This window comes from Lissotriton helveticus, chromosome 2_1 (genome assembly GCF_964261635.1).
Source record: "Lissotriton helveticus chromosome 2_1, aLisHel1.1, whole genome shotgun sequence".
In the NCBI taxonomy this organism is placed as follows: domain Eukaryota; kingdom Metazoa; phylum Chordata; class Amphibia; order Caudata; family Salamandridae; genus Lissotriton; species Lissotriton helveticus.
The window spans coordinates 166,835,673-166,849,887 of NC_136059.1; positions in this window are offsets into that span (position 1 = coordinate 166,835,673).

The window sequence follows — 14,215 nt, forward strand, 5'->3', positions numbered from 1 at the left end:
GTCACCCGGCCCTGGGCAGGGCCTACCCTCTACTAAGAATGCGCTCTGCCCAAGGGTCGACCATAGGGGTGCCGGGTAGGTTGAAAAGGGAGCCCAAATAGGCTTGAGAACAGGGTAAATGTGTCGTAACATTCAGGGGTTAGCTTCGGGAGCAGGGCCAGGTCCAACACAACCCCCTTTCAGCCAAACACAGGGGGGACCAATCACTACCAGGATGGGCTTCCCTGTGGTGGGCGATAGAACATGGGACCCACAACAGTCTACTCCAGTCCTAGGCCCCATGTAAACATTATTCTCCCTGGGGGACATCATCCGGGTAATACCTAACCTAATCCGTGTTTGCATAGAAGGGTATCTCCCCCCATCCATAGTACACATACAGCTAACACGGGGGCGTCGCCTCTTCCACTCCCGGTCAAACAAGACAACCAACTAAGGGGGCCAATGGCCGCTATCAGGGGGGAAGGCCAGTCCTCCCATCTGCTAGTCTTTTCTGCTGCTGGACGGGTCGGAGAGTGGGGGGCAGTAGCCCCAGGTGCTGGGCATCTTCTTTCCACTCTCATTCCTGTTTGGCTAGGTATGACTGCCTGGCACCAACCGCCCAGCCCTGGGCCCTCATCCAGCAGCCCTTTCGGAGGCGGAGGTGGGCAGTCCCACACTCTTGTTCCCTTCTCTAGGGGGTTCTGTACCCTCTCACCGGGAGAGGTGCCCCTTGAATCTAATTCACTCATTAGTCCAGTATCTTCCTCTTGCAATGAAACCATTAACCTGGGGTCCAAACCCCCATGTCCAACTAGGGGCAGAGGAGAGGCCTCCCTCCCTCTGCACCCCCTTCCAGATGCTGGTACCCTCTCAATCGGAGTGGGACAGCGCGACACTAGAACTATGGGGGCCCTACGTATGGGTGCTCCACATCCCCCTATTCCCGGGGATCCTACCCAAGGCCCTCACCAAATCCTTTGGAACTCAAAAAAATAATTGCTGCTACCGGGTGTTCCCTGAGGACAGGGAACTCATTTTCTAACTGGGTTTGGCAAGGCTCTGGAACAACAGTACTTACGCTATGCTCGTCCATATTTACATTGGGTTCGTCTCCTTGGCTACCCTTCACCCCACCGGGTAGGGCTTCTCTTATATCTTCTACACTGCTATCCCGATATTGGCTGGACAGTCCCTGGCCGTTTTTTAACACACTCTCTTCTGGGCTGACCTTACTATCTGGTACCAGGCCCGTAACCATTGGTGAACCCCTCTCTCGGGGCCCCTCCTCGGGAGTTGGTTGGTTGCCCCTATCCCTTGAACCATACACTCTTGGGTCAGTCCCTGACTCCTTCTCTAATATCCAGCATCCTACAGGAGCTATCTTATTCTCTCGTTTTCCCTGAGGCATGTGGCGCCCCGCCCTCAAGTGTGGGGACCTACCTCTTGGTGGGTGTACTATATCTCCTGCTCTATTTGCTACGGGGCTGCGGCCCTTAATTGTTGTGAGCTTCCCTTTTAGTTCTGTATTGAACGAAAGTCCACTGTGGCCCGCTGGGCTGAATTCGTCCTCGAGTACAGTCTCTAGGAATATAATTTTGCGGCCACCAGCTGGGTCGTAGTTTACTACAAAGTTCGCACAAATGGAGGCATTTCCGCTGCCGCCAACTGGGCGGGACTCTTCTTTCAGCTCCGTGCTGGCCAGTAGAGCTTGGTCGCTGCTGGCTGAAGCGTACATCCTTTCAACCTCAGCGCGGGGAAAGGGGCCAATGCGGAGGTCTGCTGCGGCATACAAGCTCTCCGCCTCAGCAGTTAAAAATGTGCACTCTGTTTCCCACTCAGCACAAAGAGGAGAATATTCGCTGTCCTCCGCTGCGCGGGGCTCGGTCTCCCGCTCTGCCATGCTCATGGGGGGGGTTACAGAAGTTTTGTTTTGTCGGGCGGTGGCCCACCAGGCCTCCTGCCTTTGTTGTTCCCGATGAAGTTCTTCCATCTCTAGTTCATGCGCAATTCTCATCTGCTCTAGTTTCCTCTGAGATTCCTCCTTCAGTACTTGGAGGCGTTTGTCCCTTTCTAAGCTTAGGTTTACCATTGCAATCTGATGTTCCTTGTCTCTCTCTCTGTCCTCCCATTCCGCAGGGGACAGGCCTCTGGCTGGAGGATCACTGATGCCGGGTGGGGAAGAATCCCTCCTCCCCTCTGAGCCCAGGCGCCCATGTAAGTTGTCTGTAAAGTGGTTTTGGAATCCGTCTTTCTTAAAAGCACCCATGATAGATGCCATGGACTCGGTGACTCTCCTGGTCAGCGAGTGTTCGCGGTTCCTCATGAACTCAAAAGTTGGCATCTCGGAAAAAAGTCTAACAACATCAAGCGTGGTAGTTTGGAGTTTGTACTCACTTGGTAATAGTTACTGTTTCTTGGTACATGGCATCCTAAAGGCACTTCTGTCTCTTCAGAGTCGGAAGTTCGTATCCCACCGCTGCCACCAGTGTTAGAAATGGAATCCCCACCTGGCTGAGGGTCGCACCCCAGTCCAGTAGGAACCCCACTCCCACATACAGGAAGGGAGGGCTCTTCCCCAAATGACGCCTGCTCCCCTTGGAAGGATGGTAGCTAGGGCAGGCAGGCTTATTCTCTAGTTAGCGTGCCAAGCATTTCGGACTGCACTTGGTAGTAGAAGAGACCTACTACAAAGTACCGCACGTTATTTGACAACCCTATGACTATGCCAAGATCCCTGGCGGGGTGGAAAAAAGATATACCGCAACGATCTAGACCAGGTGTTCTATGAGGGTTGTCAATACTTGACCGACGGTTAAGTAGATACCAGTGTCCATTCCCTTTTTGATTAACCTAGCATTGAACCAGGGGAACCGAATGGACTGTGAATCCTCTTTCCTCCTTTTTGATATAAGTCTACTACAAAGTAGACATGACACAGAGTTCTCGTAAAATAGTGGTTTCTTTATATAACTCTCTAATTAGGGGTATAACCATACAATCCGCACAGTACCTCAAGACAAGGCCGTGGTTCTATTATCAAAGTTCGTGGCTCACCAGCGGTGCGGCCCAGAGTATGCTTCATACTCGCGGTTCTGGCCGTAAAGTTCGTGGCGCACCAGCAGTGCGGGCAGGAGTACACGGGGTGCTCATGGTTGAGTTCTCACAGTTCATGGCACCCTCAGCAGGGCGGGCAGGAGTACGGAACGCACTCCACGTTGCTGCTGGCCAGTGCAGGTGGAAGACAGGCGTGAGCCGTGACAGTGTCAGCAGGGCTCGTAGTGATGGTAAAAGCTTGGAGCCGCGACAGCGTCAGCAGGGCTCTGAGGATGGCGAAGACTTGGAGCTGCGACAGCATCAGCAGGGCTCTTGATGATAGCGAGGACTTGGAGCAGCGACAGCGTCAGCAGGGCTCAGGTGATGGCAAAGACTTGGAGCCGCAACAGCATCAGCAGGGCTCAGGTGATGGCGAAGACGTGGAGCCGCGACAGCGTCAGCAGGGCTCAGGTGATGGCGAAGACTTGGAGCCGCGGCAGCGTCAGCAGGGCTCAGGTGATGGTGAAGACTTGGAGCCGCGACAGCGTCAGCAGGGCTCAGGTGATGGTGCAAGCTTGGAGCCGCGATAGCGTCAGCAGGGCTCAGAGGATGGTGAAGACTTGGAGCCGCGACAGCGTCAGCAGGGCTCTTGGTGATAGCGAGGACTTGGAGCCGCGACAGTGTCAGCAGGGCTCGGAGGATGGTGAAGACTTGGAGCCGCGACAGCGTCAGCAGGGCTCAGGTGGAGGCAAAGGCTTGGAGCCACAACAGCGTCAGCAGGGCTCTTGGTGATAGCGAAGACTTGGAGCCGTGACAGCGTCAGCAGGGCTCAGGTGGAGGTGAAGGCTTGGAGCCGTGACAGCGTCAGCAGGGCTCTTGGTGATAGCGAAGACTTGGAGCCGCGACAGCGTCAGCAGGGCTCAGATGATGGCGAGGGGCACACTCGTTGTGCCTTAGGAGGGCTCCCGGGGTACCTCTTCGGAGGTTCCCCTAGCAGATCTGATTCTCTAGTTCCAGCGTCCTTCTTTTATTCCTGAAAATGTCTTTGATCTCCTTTCATGTAGGCCGGGGGTTTTCCTCCCCTGGGTCCGGTTGGGGGTGGCTCCCGTCATGGGCCACCTCATCCTTTGAAGCAGGAAGGCAGGGTCGTCAGCCGCCCAGCAGGAAGCGGCATCGGTATTGTGGAGGACAGGACACAGCTCCGAAACTACTCCTCCCCTCTAATCTAAAGAGCAGACAGCAGATACCAGATGGCGGAGTTTCCCCAGGCCCTGTCACTGTCTCTAGATGGGGAATACACATCCTAGCAGTATCGTCCAGCAGATTGCCTGGAGGACAGTCCCGGCCCAGAAGTCCTATTTCTAGCCCTAAGAGGTGGGGAGCACTCTTCCTAAAGAGTGTATCACGTGATTCTGATTTTAGGGCTGTCAGTCTCATACTTTCCCTATGTTCCCTGGCTCAGCTAAATAATAAGGGGAATGGATCGAAAGGCTACTAAAGCGAAGATGGCTGCAAAACACTACGAGGTCATGCCACCCGCACCTGGGCAGGGCCTACCCTCTACTAACAATGCGCTCTGCCCAAGGGTCGACCATAGGGGTGCCGGGTAGGTTGAAAAGGGAGCCCAAATAGGCTTGAGGACAGGGTAAATGCGTCGTAACATTCAGGGGTTAGCTTCGGGAGCAGGGCCAGGTCCAACATTTTGCCAAACATAATGCTGGAACGTTCCTTTAGCACCAGGACTTGAAACTAAAAAGCAGAGGAAAGTGGAGTTACCAATTCTATGACAAAATATAACTTACAAAACTATCAGCAACAAACATATGCCAAAAAATATCGAGGAAACAAATATCGAATTTATGTAATTTGTATGTAAAGTCAAAAATATTGACAGCAAAAATAGAGAAGACCACAAAATTGTTAGAAATGGATGAGTATTTCAAATGTTAATTATTATACACCATGCCAACTTTAAAATATATATTAACTTTAAAAATAGCAGTACATTTTTTTTAAAACAAGCAAATCATGGAAAAGCAATACATAAAAATATATGACTTCCAAACGTAAAATAAAAATGAATACTTTACAACATTTGAAAAAACTATTAAATATTTTAAAAATCTAATTGTTTTTTAAATATATATAATAAGAATACTAATCAGAATGAATTATAATTAAACACATTAGGTATTGACAAATTAAAACATTATATTAAAATTCTTTAAGAAAATTTAAACTTGAAGGGGGCAAATTCACTACTCTCACTCCAACCAACCCAACAGTAGGAAAAGTGCTGAACTTCGGAGGGGTCATATTTAATATTCCCACTAAAGCGTGAGCAACAGTCGGGAAAGTGTTAATACTTTGGAGGTGGCTACATTTACTATTCTCACTCCGATGCAAGCAACAGTAGGGAAAATGTTGAAGTCTGGAGGGCTAATATTTGCTGTTTCCACTCCAAAATAAGCAACAGTAGTCAAAGTGGCAGACTTTGGAAGGGTCAAATTTACTATTCCCAATCCAATGTAAACAACAGTATGGTGAGTACTGGATTTTGGAGGGGTTAGATTTACTCTTCTCACTCCAGCATCAGCAACAATAGGGAGAATATTATACTGTAGAAATCCCCAATTTAGTTTTCCCTACACTAACCTGATACAAAATATATTACATATTTACATACAAAATAAATAAACATAAAATATATTACCATAAATAAATTAAAAATATATCGTAATATTATATCAGTTATTTAAATTAATAAAAACCAAAATCACAAAATTGACATATAAAATAATACATTAAATTATATTATTAAATTATATCAACTCAAGAAAAAATAAAAATATTCCCACCCTATTACCATAAAATTACAATCACACAAAAATTAAACAAAAATAATAAAAATACATAGCTTAAAAAAGAACACAACTATTAAATAATTTTTAGGCACAAAAACGTAAACATAATACGGCTCATTATGATTGCGGTTGGACGAACGTCCGACTGCCATAGCAGCGGTATTAGGACTAACCAACAGGTAGTCGGCAGTCCCACCCACCATATTATGATATGACCGCTGTGTAGGCAGTCAGAAACATACAATTTTCTATTGCGGCTGGTGCTGTGGCCCAGAAAAGGGCAAAAGGGCATGTTTTTATACATTCAAAGGTGCCTGGCAAACGGTTCATGGATGTTTGGGAGGGCACATGTATAGTAGAGGCCTACTGGGGATAGGGGCCCTGCTAGGGGCCTACAAAGTCCCTTTCCATGGCAGTTGGAAAAATACATCGTAATCCCTATGGTGGTGCCTGCGCAGGCACTGCCCTCCTTGTAGGGATTACTGTCCGACCTCCACCCCGATGAGCTCCTTGAGCCTGTCGGAGGCGGCGGTCTTTTCCCCTGCGCTCTGACCACTGGTATTGTAATCCGGCGGCCCGCCACGACTGCCTGTCGGTAGTGGTCTACCCGACATCGTAATTAGGGCCAATATAATTCATTAACTTTGAAAGTATCACAACAATTAAATAATTGACACAATCATCTAATTAACCTATTTACTAATAAAAAAGTATTCTTTTTTTTACATTTTCTATTAAATAATTTAAAAACTATATACATAAATAACTATCTAATTAACAAATTAAAACATGCAAAAAGATATCAATTAAAAAAATATATTTTAAAAAAACTTTCCCCCATTCCTCTACAAACTCAACAACCCAAGCAAAAACTTAACATGACATAAAACAAACCCTTAAAATGTATTCCCAATTAAAAACCAAAAACAACATTTTACAAAACAAATAATGAAACATACTTTTTCAATTTACAGAGCTTTAAAAAGTGAGAACATGGCCCAATGCCTTGCACCCAACCGCCTCCCCCCCCCACACTCCTTGGGCAGCCAAGACCCCATTGATGGCTCGACCCTATGGTCCTGCATCACCCTAAGGCAGAGGTCTTCAAACTTTGTGAAGCCGAGACCCCCTTGTAAAACCTTTTTAGGCGTAAGGACCCCCTTCCAACAAAAGTTTCTAGAAACTGGTACTCCTCATCAACAACTTTTGACAACCATAAATGGGCCTGCTAGACCTCATCACATCCGTCCATCATTCATCCACCCACACTTTCACACATCCATCCATCCACCCTTTCATCTTTCCAACCATACATCCATCCTTCATCCATCCACCCTTTCATCCTTCCATCCATACATCCATCCTTTACCCATCCACCCTTCCATCCATCCACCCATCATTCATCCAGCCACCTTTTCACACATCCATCCATCATTCATCCATGCAACCTTTTATCCATCCATACATCTATCCACCCTTTCATCCTCCCATCCATACATCCTTCATCCATCCATCCATCCACCCACCCTTTCATCCATCCATCCACCCATCATTCATCCCCCCACCTTTTCACACATCCATCCATGCATCATTCATCCATGCAACCTTTTATCCATCCATACATCCATCCATACATCCATCCACCCTTTCATCCATCCACCCATCCATCCTTCATCCGTCCACCCTTTCATCCTTCCATCCATACATCTATCCTTCATCCATCTATCCTTCATCCATCCACCCTTTCATCCTTCCATCCATACATCCATCATTCATCCATTCACCCTTTCATCCATCCATTCACCCATCATTCGTCCACCCATCTTTTTACACATCCATCCACCCATCATTCATCCATGCAACCTTTTATCCATCCATACATCCTTCATCCATCTACCCGATTCGATTAGTCTTTATTTCGAATGATAAAAATTCATATAAGACAATACACAATCATGTACAATATAAAAATACACTAGCGATCCCTTGAATTAAAAAAGCACAATACATGACAGTATACATAAAATACATCAAAATGGGACGATCAGTGCAAAGGTGCGTTCAGTTTCTTAATTCGAATCAGCCAAGACCATCCCAGGAATCTAGCAACACAAATCACCACTATTTCTGATCTTATTACTTGCATTTTCCTGAGTGCATCACGAGAACCACTGCAATTCAGGGATGCACAAATGGGTTTTAGCCACTTATTTCTAGGATCACGATAAACAGGGCAACCAAAGAAGAGATGACCAATGCTTTCTTCCTGGTCAGAACACCAAGGACATTTACTTCCTGACTTCGAATCCCATTTAGCAGTAAAGGAATTGACTGGCAAGGTGCCAGTACGAAACTGATGATAAAGCTTGCGATCTAACACCTTGGGTATCAAATCCCAATACTGCTCTAGTACAGGGGTGACCTTGTGCGATAAAAATATTCCTGTTACCATCTACCCTTCATCCTTCCATCCATCCACCCTTTCATCCATCCATCCACTCTTTCATCCATCCATCCACTCTTTCATCCATCCATCCACCCTTTCATCCATCCATCCACCCTTTCATCCATCCATCCACCCTTTCATCCATCCATCCACCCTTTCATTCACCCACCTTTTCACACATCCATCCATCCTTCATTCTTACATCCATCCATCCACCCATCATTCATCCACCCACCTTTTCTGTGCCTCTCTCATGGAGGGCGGGGGGAGGGTCAGTATCTCTCTGCGTCTTCTTCCTTCTTTCCCGCTCATGGGAGGGCATCTCTGTTCCTCCCTGCTGGGCGGGTGTCATGTGTCACGGGACCCACAGCTCCAGGCGCGCAACATCCATTGAACTCAAAGGGCTACACTACAGCCTGCTCCCCCAGGCCCCCCCCCTCTCAATTTGTAGTCCATTCATTTTTTCTATGAAATTACGTACTATTGTTATTATCTACCAGACGTGCTGCAAAATAGACTTATTTAGAATATCCGTGCTCCTTTTCAGATCCAACATTCATTGATTTTCTTTAGTTACCCTTCGACATTACTATAACTTTAAATATGCTACAATACAAGAATTTTCAGCAATCGAGGAAAAATTCTGTTTTGCCACTGAAAACCTTTTAATACACAGAAAATGTGTTTGTATTTTTTGGGGACTTTTGCTGTTATTTGGCACCACCACTAGATAGCGCCTGTAGTCTGCTGCCCCGCTATATTGAGGCACCAACCCTGGTTATATGGAGGAAGGGTGACTAATTGAACAATTCAGTAATTCAGCACAGAAGAATAAAGATTATCCCAAACTGTTAAAGCTTACCTTTAATATCAGGATAATGCTTTGCATGCTGCACACTACAGCCTGCTCCCCCATCCCCCACCCCTCCACCCCCCCTTCTCCTGCCCAGCTCGTGTATGTGAGCCCGGCTGAAACAGCTTCAGGGACACACACACGGCCACACCCGAGTGAGTACTTGACAGGTCTTTAAAAGACCGTTTACTTGTTAATGAGGCTTTGATGTTTTTCACACCTCGGTGTGAATTAGGCCTCCGCCGTGAGCACCCTCGACGCCAGGAACTGCATGCTCTAACAGAATCTGCGACCCCCTTTCAAGGACTCCACGCCCCCCCTGTGGGTCGCGCCCCACAGATTGAGGACCTCTGCTAAGGCCTGCCCTTATTTTTTTTGGCAGTGCCTCGATGCTGCAGTACTACTGTGACATTACAGGTGGGATGCATTGAGTGTCAAAGTAATACCACGGTACATGGTGCAGAGAGGAGAACATTTGTTTTAATTTGACACACGGGGTTTATGCCTGGGAAGTACACTAGGGCCAGGGTGTCAGGATACCCATACCCTGCCCCTTAGTCCTATTTTTTTGTTTGTTTTTGAAGACACTGCTGTGGCAGAAAATTCTATGTCAGTCCACGGAGGCTCAGATTATGCTTCTCTTTACTTTACTGACATAAACAGCAGCCAATAAAAACTTTAAACTGGCATGACCCCGGAAGGACAACCCCCTCCAACAGTCTGCACCAATCACTATCCAGTCCAATGTATAATTGTCCATGTACACAATACGACCTCCTCTTTCTTTGCTGCTGCAGCAGCGAGTTAAGTGCCTTTCTGTTTTACTTCTTTTATTGGGGGTAATGTGTATAAGGGCGGTGGTTGTTGACGGCACGCGCGCGCGCCAGTGATCTGGTGGTGTTGAGCGGATCTTCGCTCGTGATTTGATATATTTGGTGAATTTTGTTAATAATATTATTTTTCAGGTATTGGCCCCGTTTTGTTATTTGTACCCGCGCGTGTGTTTTCTTCATTCGGGCGCGCAAACCGAGGCATGCGGTGCGCTCGGTAGGGGGCGGTGGAGCAGGAGGAGGCAGACGCGAGACGCTCGCGCTCAGGAGGCAGTCGAGCCCGGCCCCACACGCGACGCGCATGCGCGAAGAGCCGGCTTTCGTTTTTCTCACGTTACCGGCTCCTCGCACATCGCGCGTCTCTAGACTGCATAAATCCTGGCCTCAGTGAACGCTGGACGGAGCGTATCCGGATTAGAGCTCTGCTCTAGGGGAGTTTTTAGTGTGTTAAGGGGTCTCCTTCCACCTTGTATTCAGCCTCATTGACTGTAGTGTTTCAGTTTGCCAGTGTTTGTGTGTGTGTTAGAGGCACCCCTGGGCTACTCCCCCCCTTGAAGTTCCTCCACACCTCCCTGCTTTAGCACTATGGCGTACTACGCCGAGGAGGATAACCAATGGGCAGAGTATGATGAGTATGAAGAATATGAGCCGCAAGAAGAGTATTTGGAGGAAAATTTGGTGGAGGCCCTGGATACCCATGTCCAAGGGTCAGTGAAAAGTGCGCTAGTCAAGGCTCTCAAGCCTTTTGCAAAACCCCTTCAGAATTATGGCAAAAGAAAGTTCAAATCAGCCAGTAAGGGCGGTACCTCTTCACAATCCTCAGCCCAGGTGTTGGCTCGGATGGCCAGGAATGTTCTGAAGGATCATGGCTCAATGGCGAACGACACGTCTGGGGATTCTTCCCCGACTCCACCGGATTCCTCTGATTCGGAGGTGGAATCGGTGGCTCCCAAAAAGAGATCTAGAAAGGTGAAGCACACCCATAAGGCGGACAATGGCCAGGTACCCAAGAACCTTCTATTTAACCCCAACAATATTGTGCATCCTAGGTCCACTGAATGGATACCGTGCCCGGAGGTGGCACGGTATGTGGGTAACAACCTGCGACAGGGTTTCGACAATGGGGTGAGGGCCACATTGCGATCTGAATGCCCTAGGCCATCCTTGACAGGGAAGGTAGCCGACACACCGGATTTGGACCCCACAATGGTGGCATTTATGCGAAAGTTTGCGAGGGATCCAAAGAAGGGGCTGGATAGAGCGTGGCGAGGTGTTCAGGACAAAATGTTAGATGTCACCGGACCTCTCACGAAGATTCTAGACGCGGCAGTTATGGCTAAGGATAAAAATATGCCACTGGATGTGTCGGAGGTTCTGGAATGGGCACAACGTGCCATGTGTTTTTTAGGAAATGTTAATGTGGCAGTATCTACGGAGCGGAGGCGCTCTTTTCTTATGAGATTAGACTCCCAGCTGGCGGAGATGGCCCCTTCCGAACCTGGTCCCCTAGCTAATGGTATGCTTTTCGGAGACAAATTTGTCAAGGAAATGGGTAAATACGTTGCCACGTTCTCCGCACTGGACAAGGCGCAGTCCAACATCAAAAGGGTACTCCACAGTGGTGTTTTTGATAGGGCCGGACGCCCACGAGGTCGAGGGTCCGGCCGAGGTTATGCACAGACCTCTCGTGGAGCGGAGCAGCGAGGCAGAGGCAATCGACGCTCCAACTTCTACCCCTCCCGTGATAGAGGAGGTCAAGGCAAGGGGCAGAGAGGAAACTATCGTGGACAACAGGCTACTTCAGGAGACTACTCCTATTCAGGTACGACTTCTATGTCCGTCAGAACATATGGTAGGGGGCAGACTGTCTCTTTTTCTACACAGGTGACGCCAACTCACGAACGACCCTTGGGTGTTACAAACAGTACAGGGTTTCCACATAGAGTTCTATGCCTCCCCGGTACAACGGCGGAGACCAGACCCACTATATTTTTCCCAAGCAGAGCAGAGTTTCATCGACGCAGAGATATGCTCTTTGCTCCAGAAAGGGGCGATAGTGGAATCCTCCCCACACGAGCTAGGCTTCATCAGCACCGTCTTTGTGGTCCCGAAAAAGGACCAAGGGTATCGACTGGTGTTGAACCTCAAAGAGTTCAATGGCTGGGTTGTGTATCGACACTTCAAAATGGAAGGGATACACCTCCTGCGCGATATACTATTGGCACAGGATTGGATGGTGCGTCTGGACTTAAAGGACGCCTACTTAGCAGTGGCCGTTTACCCTCCGCACAGGCGGTTCCTACAGTTTCAGTGGCACGACCGGTGGTTCGAGTTTTCCGCCATGCCCTTTGGACTGTCATCCGCCCCATGGTGTTTCACCAAGCTGATGAAACCCATCGTGCAGAGGTTGAGAGAACGGGACGTTCGCCTCATTATTTACCTCGACGACATCTTGATTTTAGGTCAGTCTCCGGAGGTGGTACCACTCCATCTGTCGTGGACGATCCACCTCCTTCAGGACTTGGGATTCCTCCTGAATATACAGAAGTCAATCTTGCAACCTTCTCAGGTGATGGAGTTCCTGGGTTTCCAGGTGGACTCGGTGAAAGCTCAGTTACTCTTGCCCCTCAAGAAGAGGGTGGCGGTGAGGAAGGAGTTGAGGAGAGCGCTTGCCTCTCCGACTATCTCCTTGAGGACTTTGGCACGCCTGGTAGGGCTTCTGGCTTCTTCGATCCAGGCGATCTTTCCGGGTCCCTTACATTACAGGGCCCTACAGCGTTTGAAGGCCTTGCATTTACGCAAGGGCCTGACCTATGCCCAGCAAGTTTCCCTTTCTGCGGAGGCTCGTACGGAGATAAACTGGTGGTTAGAGCATATGGATGCGTGGAACGGCAGGGCCATTTTTGCAGCCACCCCGGAGGTGGTGATAGAGTCGGATGCCAGCCGTTGGGGCTGGGGAGCCCGTTGCGGCTCAGTGGAAACCGGGGGCCGGTGGTCCCGCGAAGAGCTGAGTCTCCACATCAACTGTCTGGAACTCCTGGCGGGTTCTTTTGCGATCCGCACTCTGTCTCCTCAGAAAGTTTTGTGTTGTATTCTCCTTCGCATGGACAATGTGTCCGCGGTACGTTACATAAATCGCCTGGGAGGCACCAAGTCACGTCTCCTGGCGGAGATAGCCAAGGACTTTTGGCATTATTGCCTGGCCCATCAGATTTCGGTGACGGCGGAGTATATACCGGGGTCCGCCAATGTGACGGCGGATTGGAACTCTCGATAGTTGAGAGATGCCAGCGATTGGAGGTTGCACCCCCGGATCTTCAAGGCGGTGGACCGCAAATGGGGTCCGTGTGTGGTGGATCTGTTTACCTCGCGGCTCAACAGGCAAGTGCCCCAGTTTTACAGTTGGCGGCCGGATCCGTTGGCGATCAGCTCGGACGCCTTTCTTCAGTCGTGGACGACGGGCATTCTATATGCGTTTCCTCCATTTATCATGATCCCGAGAGTTCTGGCTCAGGTTCGGAGGCAGAAGGCGGAGGTGATCTTGATCTTCCCGTGTTGGAAGGCACAAGCTTGGTTTCCGGGGGCGATGAGTCTCGCCTGTGCATCGCCGGTGCGGATCTCATCATTTCCGGACCTTCTGACGGACCCGGCGGGTCTTTGCCATCCGTTGGTCCTTCAAGGGCAGTTGTCTCTTATGGCGTGGAGACTTTCCGGCGCCGTTGGCACGTGCCGGGAGTTTCGCAAGACGCTCTCTTTTTCTTGTCTCAGGCATGGGCACCTTCCACTCACAAGCGGTATGAGTCAGCTTGGAGACGATGGGTTGGTTGGTGTAACGAACGGCAGGGAGATCTGGTGGGATCCGATATCACTGTGATAGTGAATTTTCTATCGGAATTGGCGAGGTCAGGCATGGCTTACAGATCGGTGAATAATTTCCAGTCAGCTATTTCGGCGGGACATCCGCATGTTGAGGGTAAACCTGTGGGGGAGCATCCCCTGGTATGCAAAGTAGTTAGGGGGATCCGCTTGGTGAATCCCCCTCAACCCAGGTACACTGAGCTTTGGGACGTTTCAGTGGTCCTGCGCTTTTTGACGGCCTGGCCGGCTAATGAGGGACTATCTCGCAAACAGCTCTCAGCGAAACTTACAATTTTGCTCTGTTTGATCTCGTGCAGGCGAGTGTCGGATATTCGGGCTTTGGATTTGG